Below are 12087 nucleotides of genomic sequence, written 5' to 3' on the forward strand. Positions count from 1 at the left end.
CCCCATTAAGAATAAATACGTCTCCAGTTTGTGACTTAGAGTCATCCGCATCGGTGTCAAAACTTGCGTCAAAGTAACCTTTTACGACGAGCTCTATGTCACCTCCATAAACGAGAAACATTTCCTTAGTCCTTTTCAGGTACTTCAGAATATTCTTGACCGCCGTCCAGTGATCCACTCCTGGATTACTCTGAAACCTGCCTCTCATACTTATGTCCAAGCTGACGTCTGGTCTAGTGCACAACATTGCATACATGATAGAACCTATGGCTGAAGCGTAGGGGACGGAACTCATTTGTTATCTATCTTCCGCAGTTGCTGGGCACTAAGTCTTACTCAATTTTATACCTTGTAATACTGGCAAGAACCCTTTCTTGGACTGATCCATTTTGACCTTCTTCAAAACTTTATCAAGGTACGTGCTTTGTGAAAGTCCTATCAGGCGTCACGATCTATCCCTATAGATCTTAATGCCTAGAATGTAAGCAACTTCTCCTAGGTCCTTCATTGAGAAACTTTTATTCAACTAATCCTTTATGCTCTCCAAAAGCTCCATGTTATTTCCAATCAGCAATATGTCATCCACATATGATATTAGAAACGCCACAGAGCTCCCACTCACTTTCTTGTAAATACAAGATTCTCCAACCACTTGCATAAACCCTAATGCTTTGATCACCTCATCAAAGCGCTTATTCCAACTCCGAGATGCTTGCACCAGTCCTTAAATGGATCATTGGAGCTTGCATACTTTGTTAGCATTCTTTGGATTGACAAAACCTTTGGGTTGCATCATATACAACTCTTCCTTAAGAAAACCGTTAAGGAACGCCATTTTGACATCCATCTGCCAGATTTTATAATCGTAAAAGGCAGCTATTGCTAACATGATTCAGACGGACTTAAGCATCGCTACCGGTGAGAAAGTCTCATCGTAGTCAACTCCTTGAACTTGTGAAAAACCCTTTGCCACAAGTTGAGCTTTATAAACGGTCACATTACCGTCTGCGTCCATCTTCTTATTATAGATCCATTTGTTCTGAATAGCCTTGCGACCTTCAGGTAGTACGTCCAAAGTCTACACTTTGTTCTCGTACATGGATCCTATCTTGGACGTCATGGCCTCCAGCCATTTGTTGGAATCCGGGCCCACCATTTCTTCTTCATAATTCGCAGGTTCATTGTTGTCCAACAACATAATTGATAAGACAGGATTACCATACCACTCAGGAGCAGTACGTGATCTTGTCGACCTGCGAGGTCCAATAGGAACTTGATCCGAAGTTTCATGATCATCATCATCATCAACTTGCTCCTCAACCGGCGCCGCCGCAACATGAGTTTCCCCTGGCCTTGCACCACCGTCTAGAGGGATTAGAGATTTGACAACCTCATCATGTTCTATCTTCCTCCCACTCAATTCTTTCGAGAGAAACTCCTTCTCAAGAAAAGCTCGTTTTTAGCAACAAACACTTTGCCCTCGGATTTGAGATAGAAGGTATACTCAACTGTCTCCTTTGGGTAACCTATGAAGACGCACTTTTCCGCTTTGGGTTCCAGCTTTTTAGGCTGAAGCTTTTTGACATAAGCATCACATCCCAAACTTTAAGAAACGACAATTTTGGTCTTTTGCCATACCACAGTTCGTATGGTGTCGTCCCAACGGATTTTGATGGTGCCCTATTAAAAGTGAATGAAGTTGTCTCTAATGCATAACCCCAAAACGATAACGGCAAATTGGTAAGAGATGTCATAGATCGCACCATCTCTAATAAAGTACGATTACGATGTTCCGACACACCATTACGATGCGGTGTTCCAGGCGATGTCAAATGTAAAACAATTCCACATTGTCTTAAGTGAGCACCAAACTCGAAACTCAGATATTCACCCCCACAATCAGACCGTAGGAACTTGATCTTCTTGTTATGATGATTTTCAACTTCACTCTGAAATTGCTTGAACTTCTCAAACGTTTCAGACTTGTGCTTCATCAAGTAGACATAACCATATCTACTCAAATTGTCAGTGAAGGTGAGAAAATAACGATATCCGCCGTGCGCCTCCACACTCATCGGACCGCACACATCGGTATGTATGATTTCCAACAAGTCACTTGCACGCTCCATTGTTTCGGAGAACGGAGTCTTAGCCATCTTGCCCATGAGGCATGGTTCGCACGTGTCATGTAAATCGAAGTCAAGTGACTCCAAAAGTCCATTGGAATGGAGTTTCTTCATGCGCTTTACACCAATATGACCTAAGCGACAGTGCCACAAAAACATGGCGCTATCATTGTTAACTCTAACTCTTTTTGTCTCAATGTTATGTATATGTGTATCATCGCTATTAAGATTCAATATGAACAATCCTCTCACATTGGGTGCATGACCATAAAATATATTACTCACAGAAATAGAACAACCATTATTCTCTGACTTAAACGAGTATCCGTCTCGCAATAAACAAGATCCAGAGATAATGTTCATGCTTAACACAGGCACTAAATAACAATTATTTAAGTTCATAACTAATCCTGATGGTAACTGAAGTGAAACTGTGCTGACGGCGATTCCATCAACCTTGGAACCATTTCCCACGTGCATCGTCACTTCATCCTTTGCCAGCCTTCGCTTATTCCGCAGTTCCTGTTTCTTGTTGCAAAGATGAGCAACAGAACCGGTATCGAATACCCAGGCACTACTACGAGAGCTGGTTAAGTACACATCAATAACATGTATATAGAATATACCTCATTTTTCCTTGGCCACCTTCTTATCAGCTAGATGCTTGGGGCAGATGCGCTTCCAGTGACCCAGACCCTTGCAATAATAACACTCCGTTTCGGCTTAGGTCCAGCTTTGGGTTTCTTCGTCGGATTGGCAACAGGCTTGCCGCTCTTCTTGGAATTACCCTTCTTTCCTTTGCCGTTTCTCTTGAAACTAGTGGTCTTATTCACCATCAACACTTGATGCTCTTTATGGAGTTCTGACTGTGCGACTTTCAGAATCGCGAATAACTCGTCAGGTGACTTGTTCATCCCTTGCATGTTATAGTTAAACACACAGCTCTTGTCACTTGGTGGCAGTGATTGAAGAATTATGTCAGTGATAGCCTCTTGCGGGAGTTGAATCCCCAGCTCAGTTAGACGGTTTGAGTACCCAGACATTTTGAGCACATGTTCACTGACACACGAATTCTCCTCCATCTTGCAAGCATAGAATTTATCGGAGGTCTCATACCTCTCGATTCGGGCGTTCTTCTGAAAAATAAACTTCAACTCCTGGAACATCTCAAATGCTCCATGATGCTCAAAGCGACGTTGAAGTCCCGGCTCTAAGCCATACAAGACTGCAGATTGAACTACTCAGTAGTCCTCCTTACGTGTTAACCAAGCGTTCTTAACATCTTGGTCAGCCGTAGCGGGTGGTTCATCTCCTAGCGCAGCATTAAGGACATAACCCATCTTCCCAGCTTGCAGGAGCAACTTAAGAATACGATCCCAATCTACAAAGTTGCTTCCATCATCTTTCAACTTAGCTTTCTCTAGGAACGTATTAAAATTCAGGGTGACAATCGAGTGAGCCATTGATCTACAACACAAATATTTTAAAGTGGACTTAGACTATGTTCAAGATAATTAGAGCTTAAATAATCAAATTACTTGCTAAATTCCCACTCAAAAAGTACATTTCTCTAGTCATTTGAGTGGTACATGATCCAAATTCACTAACTCAAGTCCGATCATCACGTGAGTTGAGAATAGTTTCAGTGGTAAGCTTCTCTATGCTAATCATATCAACTATACAATTCATGCTCGACCTTTCGATCTCATGTGTTCCGAGGCCATGTCTGCATATGCTAGGCTCGTCAAGCTTAACCCGAGTGTTCCGCGTGTGCAACTATTTTGCACCTGTTGTATGTGAGCGTTGAGTCTATCACACCCGATCATCACGTGGTGTATCGAAACGACGAACTGTAGCAACAGTGCACAGTCGGGGAGAACATAATTCCATCTTGAAATTTTAGTGACAAATCACCTCATATTGCTACCGTCGTTCTAAGCAAAATAAGGTGCATAAAAGGATTAACATCACATGCAATTCATAAGTGACATGATATGGCCATCATCATGTGCTTCTTGATCTCCATCACCAAAGCACCGGCACGATCTTCTTCTCACCGGCGCCACACCATGATCTCCATCATCATGATCTCCATCAACGTGTCGCCATCGGGGTTGTCATGCTACTTATGTTATTACTACTAAAGTTACATCCTAGCAATAGAGTGAACACATCTGCAAACACAAACGTTAGTTTAAAGACAACCCTATGGCTCCTGCCGGTTGTCGTACCATCGACGTGCAAGTCGATATTAACTATTACAACATGATCATCTCATACATCCAATATATCACATCACGTCATTGGCCATATCATATCACAAGCATACCCTGCAAAAACAAGTTAGACGTCCTCTAATTTGTCGTTGCATGTTTTACGTGGCTGCTATGGGTATCTAGTATGATCGCATCTTACTTACTCAAAAACCACAACGGAGATGTGAAAATTGCTATTTAACCTCTCCAAGGACCGCCTCGGTCAAAACCAATTCAACTAAAGTTGAAGAAACAGGCACCCGACTGTCATCTTTATGCAATGAGGTTGCATGTGAATCGATGAAACCAGTCTTTCGTAAGCGTACGAATAATGTCGGTCCGGGCCGCTTCAATCCAACAATACCGCTGAATCGAGAAAAGACTAAGGAGGGCAGAAAATCGAACATCACCATCCACAAAACCCTTTGTGTTCTACTCGAGATAACCTCTACGCATGAACCTAGCTCATGACGCCACTCTTGCATGGGAAACAAAAAATTTCCTACGCACACAAAGACCTATGATGGTGATGTCCATCTACGAGAGGAGATTTGGATCTACGTACCCTTGTAGATCGCACAACAGGAAGCGTTAAGAAACGCGGTTGATGTAGTGGAATGTCTTCACGTCCCTCGATCCACCCCACGAACCGTCCCACGAACCATCGCGCAAGCAATACGGAGAAGTAGATGAGTTCTCCGGCAGCGTGACGGTGCTCCGGTGGTGGTGATGATCTACTCCTGCAGGGCTCCGCCCGAGCTCCGCAGAAATACGATCTAGAGGTGGAACTATGTAGTTTAGGGTTGAGTTGCACGTGGAAAAAGTTGTCTCAAATCAGCCCTAGACCACCACTACATATAGGAGGGAGGGGGAGGAGGCTTGCCTTGAGGGCCAAGCCCTCAAGGGTGCGCCGGCTAGGGAGGAGAGGAGGAAACCTACTCCAACTAGGATTGGAAAGTGGAGTCCTTCTCTTCCTTCCCACCTCCCCTTTTTTCTTTCTTTGGTTTTCTTCTTATGGCGCCAAGGCCCTCTTGGCCTGTCCCACCAGCCCACTAAGGGCTGGTGCGCCACCCCTAAGGCCATTGTGCTTCACGTGGGTGGGTTGGCCCCCCTCCCGGTGAACTTCCGGAACCCATTCGTCACTCCTGGTACAATGCCGGTAATGCTCGAAAACCTTCCGGTAACCAAATGAAGTCATCCTATATATCAATATTCGTTTTCGGACCATTCCGAAAACCATCGTGACGTCCATGATCTCATCCGGGACTCCGAACATACTTCGGTAACCACACATATAACTCAACTATACTAAAACATCATCGAACCTTAAGTGTGCAGACCCCGCGGGTTCGAGAACTATGTACACATGCCCCGAGGCACTCCTCGGTCGATATCCAATAGCGAGACCTGGATGCCCATATTGGATCCTACATATTCTCTAAAGATATTATCGGTTGAACCTCAGTGTCAAGGATTCATATAATCCCGTATGTCATTCCCTTTGTCCTTCAGTATGTTACTTGACCGAGATTTGATCGTCGGTATCCGCATACCTATTTCAATCTCGTTACTGGAAAGTCTCTTTACTCGTCCGTAATACAAGATCCCGTGACTTACACTCAGTCACATTGCTTGCAAGGCTTGTGTGTGATGTTGTATTACCGAGTGGGCCCCGAGATACCTCTACGTCACACAGAGTGACAAAATCCTAGTCTTGATCCATACTAACTCAATGGACGCCTTCGGAGATACTTGTAGAACACCTTTATAGTCACCCAGTTACGTTGTGACGTTTGATGCACACAAGGCATTCCTCCGGTGCCAGTGAGTTATATGATCTCGTGGTCATAGGAACAAATACTTGACACACAAAAAACAATAGCAATAAGACGACACGATCAATATGCTACGTTCATAGTTTGGGTCTAGTCCATCACATGATTCTCTTAATGATGTGATCCAATTATCAAGTGACAACACTTGCACATAGTCAGAAAACCTTGACTATCATTGATGAACTGGCTAGCCAACTAGAGGCTTGCTAGGGACATTGTTTTGTCTATGTATCCACACATGTATCTATGTTTTCATTCAATACAATTATAGCATGGATAATAAACGATTATATTTAGACTAGAAATATAATAATAACTATTTATCATTGCCTCTAGGGCGTATTTCCAAGAAAGAGATTATCGACAAATTCATCATCAAGAAGATATCTAGAGCTCTTGATGGAAAGTATGACACTGTGTGCACATTGATCCAAATGATGCCAAACAACAAAGATCGTTATACCGCATATATTACCTTTAGGAGGGTGGTGCCTCCTTGATTGGTTAGGTGGCTCTTGGGACCCTCCTACTTTGTCTTGTGGAGTTGAACTTAGATGTTTGTAAGGGCTAGGATATCGCCTACTTTGTGAAGATCTACTGTGAGTGAGGCTAGTCCTTCGTGGACGGAAGCTATGGTGGAATAGACAAGACCGCTTCTTCATGGACCCCTTGTGGGTGGAGCCCTCCGTGGACTCTCGCAGCCGTTACCCTCCATGGGTTGAAGTCTTCACTAACATGGATATACGATAGCGCCACCTATCGAAACCATGCCAAAACTCGTCGTGTCAACCTCATGCGTTTGATCTCCCTGCCTTAATCCTTACTTTACACTTGCATGTTTTACATTCCACTGCTACACTCTTAGAACTGCATGTGTAGGGTGTACTTGACTTGCCATAACTGCCAAAACTGCCCCTTAACTAAAATTGGGAAAAGGCTATATTTTTATCTTGTCAAGTAGTCTAACCATCCCCCCTCTAGACATACTTTCGATCCTACAACACTGGATGGTAAGCCTTTCGTTAGCAGATCCACAAGCATATCCTTTGTCCTTATATGCTCGAGACTTATAGTGTGATCCTTGATTTTATCTTTCACAACATAATACTCTATATCTATTGTATGGTAGCATTACTCGACTTGTTGTTGTGAGCATAGAGTACTGCGGGCTGGTTGTCACAGTACATCTTTAGTGGTTTGTCAACACAATCTACCATTTTCAAGTCGGATATAAACTTATTTAACCATATCATCTACCCGGTGGCCTCAAAACATGCTATGAATTCTCCATGCATCGTGGACAATGCAACTATTGACTCTTTGAAGCTTCTCAACGAAATAGCCTCGCCAGCGAGAGTGAACAGGTATCCTGACGTGGATTTTGTATCATCTCTGTCTCCCGCAAAATCTGCGTCTGAATACCCTCTTATCTCCAGGGAATTATATCTTCTGTATGTTAGGATGAGGTCCTTTGCGCCTTGCGCATAGCGCAGTGCTTTCTTTACCAAATTCCAGTGCTCTATGCCTAGATTCTCTTGATATCTACCGAGTACCCCGGTGATAAAAGCTAAGTCAGGGAAAGTGCACACTTGTTCATACTATAAACTTCCAACAGCCAAAGTATATGGCACTCCTTTCATTTGGTCGAGCTCGTACTAGTTTTCGGGACATTGGAATCTCCCAAAACTTTCGCCCTTCACTATAGGAGCAGGTGTGGCCTTACTCGCATGCATATTATACTTTTGATAACTTTTTCTAAATATGCTTTCTACGGTAGTCCTAAAAATTCATTTTTCCTATCTCGGTGAATTTGAATGCCCAAAACATACGATGCTTCACCAAGATCTTTTATATCAAAATTTGAGGACAAAAACTTCTTGGTTTCTTGTAGCAGACTAACATCACTGCTAGCAAGCAGGATATCATCTACATACAAGATCAGGAAAATATATTTCCCATTTTTGAACTTTGCATAAACGCAGTTATCCTCAACATTCTCTTTAAATCCAAATCGTTTAATTGTCTCATTAAACTTTAGATACCACTGTCTAGAGGCTTGCCTCAATCCATACATGGATTTCTTCAGGTGACATCCCATTCCTTGCCTTCCATGATAAAACACTTGGGTTATTTTATGTAGACATTTTCTTCTAAATCCCCGTTTAGAAATGTCTTCTTTACATTCATTTGATGTAACTCTAAATCAAAATGTGCAACTAATGCCATTATGATTCTGAAGGAGTCCTTACATGAGACTGGGGAAAATATCTCATTATAATCTATTCCTTCTCTTTGTGTAAATCCTCTTGCCACAAGTTGTGCTTTATACTTTTCTATATTCCCATTAGAGTAGTACTTAGTATTGTAGACCCATTTACAGCCTATTGTTTTGGCTCCTTTAGGAATGTCTTCTAAGTCCCAAACATCGTTGGAACTCAACAATTTCATCTCGCGTCTTCCATTGCCTCCAGCCACTTCGATGAGTGAGGGCTTCTAATGGCTTCTTCATATAAAGTGGGATGACCTTCCATATGAACCAATTCTCTGTTATAAACTTTATAATCAGTAGAAATAGCTGATCTTCTACTTTTGTTAGACCTTCTAATTGCCAAATTCTCTGGCAAATTCTGTGCCTCAACTTCTAGCAGATCTTCTAAAAATGGTTGTTGCACCTCCCTTTGATGCTCAACAATGGGTTCAGTTGGCTCTTGACGGACAGGCTCCGGGTCTTCTCCCATTGTTGTCATGGGTGGACTTACAACATGTAGTGAGAAAAATGGCTCTTGAATCATCAGATTAGGTGCATGCACCCTCTTCTCCTCAAGATCAATTTTCTGAGCTACCATGCTCCCCTCATCATTTCGTCCTCTAAGAAGACCGCATGTCTAGTTTCTACAAACTTTGTGTATCTTTCTGGATAGTAGAAACGAAAACCCCTTAATCTATAAGGATAGCCACTGAAGTGGAAACTTGCTGTTTGGGATCTAAGTTTGCAGTATTTGGATTAAGCATTTTGGCCTCAGCTGGGCTCCCCCACACCCTGAAGTGTTGTAGGGAAGGCACCCTTCTTGTCCACAACTCGTACGGTGTTTTGGGCACCGACTTGCTTGGTACACTATTGAGAATGTGAATGGCGTTTTTAAGCGCCTCCATCTGTAATCCCAATGGTAAATTGGAGTAACTCATCATGTTGCGCACCATATCCATAAGTGTACGGTTACACCTTTCAGCTACTCCATTTTGTTGAGGCTCGCCGAGCATTGAATACTGGGCCACTATGCCAGTCTCCTGTAAGAACTTAGAAAAAGGTCGAGGGACTTGGCCATATTGAGTGTGCCGACCGTAGTACTCCCCCCACGGTCAGAACTCGTTATCTTTATTCTTTTGTCATGCTGATTTTCAACTTCAACTTTGAATATCTTAAATTTATCCAACGCTTCATTTCTTTCTTTGATTGGACAAATATAACCATATCGGGAGTAATCATCTGTGAATGTTATGAACGAGTAATAGCCAGCCACACTTTTCACTAGAAATGGTCCACAAATGTCAGTGTGAATGATTTCTAGTGTTCCTATGCTTCGATTTGCATCCTTTTTGATTTGTTTTACATACTTTCCATTAATGCAATCAATGCATTGTTCTAAGTGTGAGAACTCTAGTGGAGGAAAAATTTCACTTTTAACTAGTCTTTCTATCCTCCCTTTCAAAATATGGCCCAAGTGACATTGCCATAATTTTGATGAGTCGTGAGTTCTTTTTCTTTTCTTTTGTTCTTTTTTCGATGCAGAAACATGCTCATTCACATTACACACAGAATGCACTTTTTCCCGCAAGGATAATAAATAAAGCTCATTATGAAGTAAAGCATCACCCACATAAGCATTCTTAAACCATATGGCACACTTGTCGTGTCCAAAATAACATTCATAATGGTCTTTGTCCAAACATGAAACACTAATCAAGTTTCTATGACGTGAAGGAACATATAAAATATCTCTAAGCAAAGTTTGAATCCATTAGGTAACTCCAGGGAGATGTCGTTGATAGCTTCAACTTCTGCTTGAACTCCATTTGCAACTTCAATGCTTCTTCCCCTTCTTTGCGTAGTCCGCATTGAATGGAATCCCTGTAATGAATTTGCAACATGAACAGTTGCACCTGAGTCAATCCACCAAGTAGATTTTGAAAACTGTGTATACAAGGATTCATTCACAAATGAAATAGTGTTGTTACCTCTCTTTGTCATTATTAACTTTAACCAATCAGGGCAATCTTTCTTGTAATGCCTAGTCTTCTTATAGTGGAGACATGTGTCTTTGTCCACTTGAAAAGACTTCTACTGATGCTGATATTGCGTGGGATCTTTGCCATGTGCCTTTGAAGGGGAACCATTGCTATTGTGATTGTAGTTCCTTTTCTTGTTATCCTTCACATAGTTCATAGAACCACCATGTGAGGTTTTAAGTCTTTCCTCCTCTTGAACACAGATGGCTATAGTCTTTTCAATGTCCCTTTTTCAAGCGACATGTTGACAATAAAAGTGTCAAACTCTTCTCGCAGTGAAGCCATAACCAAGTGAACAAGGCGCGCAGGTTTGAGCTCCAAGTCCAAATCCATGGGTTTAAGTTTAGCTGCCATGTTGCTCATCCTGAGGTTGTGCTCTCTTATGCCATGTCCACCGCGTGTGTACTTTTCTGTCACCAGTTGTTTTAGCAACTGAGTGGCATATATCTTTGAAGACTAGTGAACTGGCTCTTTATATTTTCTAGAAACTCCCCTACGGAAATACACTCTGCAATTGAGCCCACAATAACGTTCTCAATTATGTTCTTTATGAAAGCCATGCACTTTTTGTTCGCGGTGTGCCACTTTTGGTTGTCGAGGGAATATTACATCTCTAATGGAGCATAATCCCTCCTCTTTCTGTCCCAAGCATCATCATCAACAGTTGCCTCTCTGACAGGCTCTGTATGTCTAATCGGATGTGGAGTACCCACCACCCAGTCCACCTCAGCACAGACAAAGGACAAGTCGACCTTCTTTCTCCATTTAGAGTAGTTGTCACCTCTAAGGGTTGGAATCTCCTTGATGCAGCTCATCAAGTAAAACCCTCCTAAAAACCACAATGAAATGAGATCATAACAACAGTTGCATGCATTAATCCAATGTTGGTCAAAGTTGAAACATACAACTATTTGTGCAATTTAAACTATATCATCGTTGGATAGAAAATATAAATAAAAGCACATATAACGACAATAAATCATGATCATGTTATTTAACAATGTTGGTCACAAAAATAACAGAATCATAAGTGTTTCAATAGTCATTTTAACGTGATCTTTAAAATTTAATTCACACCTTAATTTTGTTCTCCTTAAAAAAAGAGCACTTTATTTTATTTGCACAGGAAAACATACATAAAAAGTTCATGCACTTTATACTTTTACTTTTCAGAGTCATTTCTACTTTTCTATTTTTTAAACAGATTTTTCGTTGGATAAATCGGAATAGAAAAAGAATTAAAACTATATAAAGTTTTGCCCAAAAATGTACAAAAAACAAAAAAAATAAACAAACAGCGAGGGCTCTCTCGACCGAAACCGGCCGAGCCCCGAGCGCCCGAGCCTGCTCCCGCATGGCTCCCGACCTGGGGCCGCCGGCCTCAGCCCAGTGCGGGCCTGCTTCTCTTTGGCCCAAGGCCATCCAGCACGCTCTCCCGCCGGCTCACGGCCTGTTCTGCGCGCCCTCGGGCCATGGCGAGCTCCCACTGAGCTACCGGTCGTCCCATTCGAACCAACGGCCACACGGGGTTATCTCTCCATCAAAACGAACAAACGGCGAGGCCGAGAGAAACCCAAGGTCATT

The sequence above is a fragment of the Hordeum vulgare genome, chromosome 5H, assembly GCF_904849725.1.
Source record: "Hordeum vulgare subsp. vulgare chromosome 5H, MorexV3_pseudomolecules_assembly, whole genome shotgun sequence".
NCBI lineage: Eukaryota > Viridiplantae > Streptophyta > Magnoliopsida > Poales > Poaceae > Hordeum > Hordeum vulgare.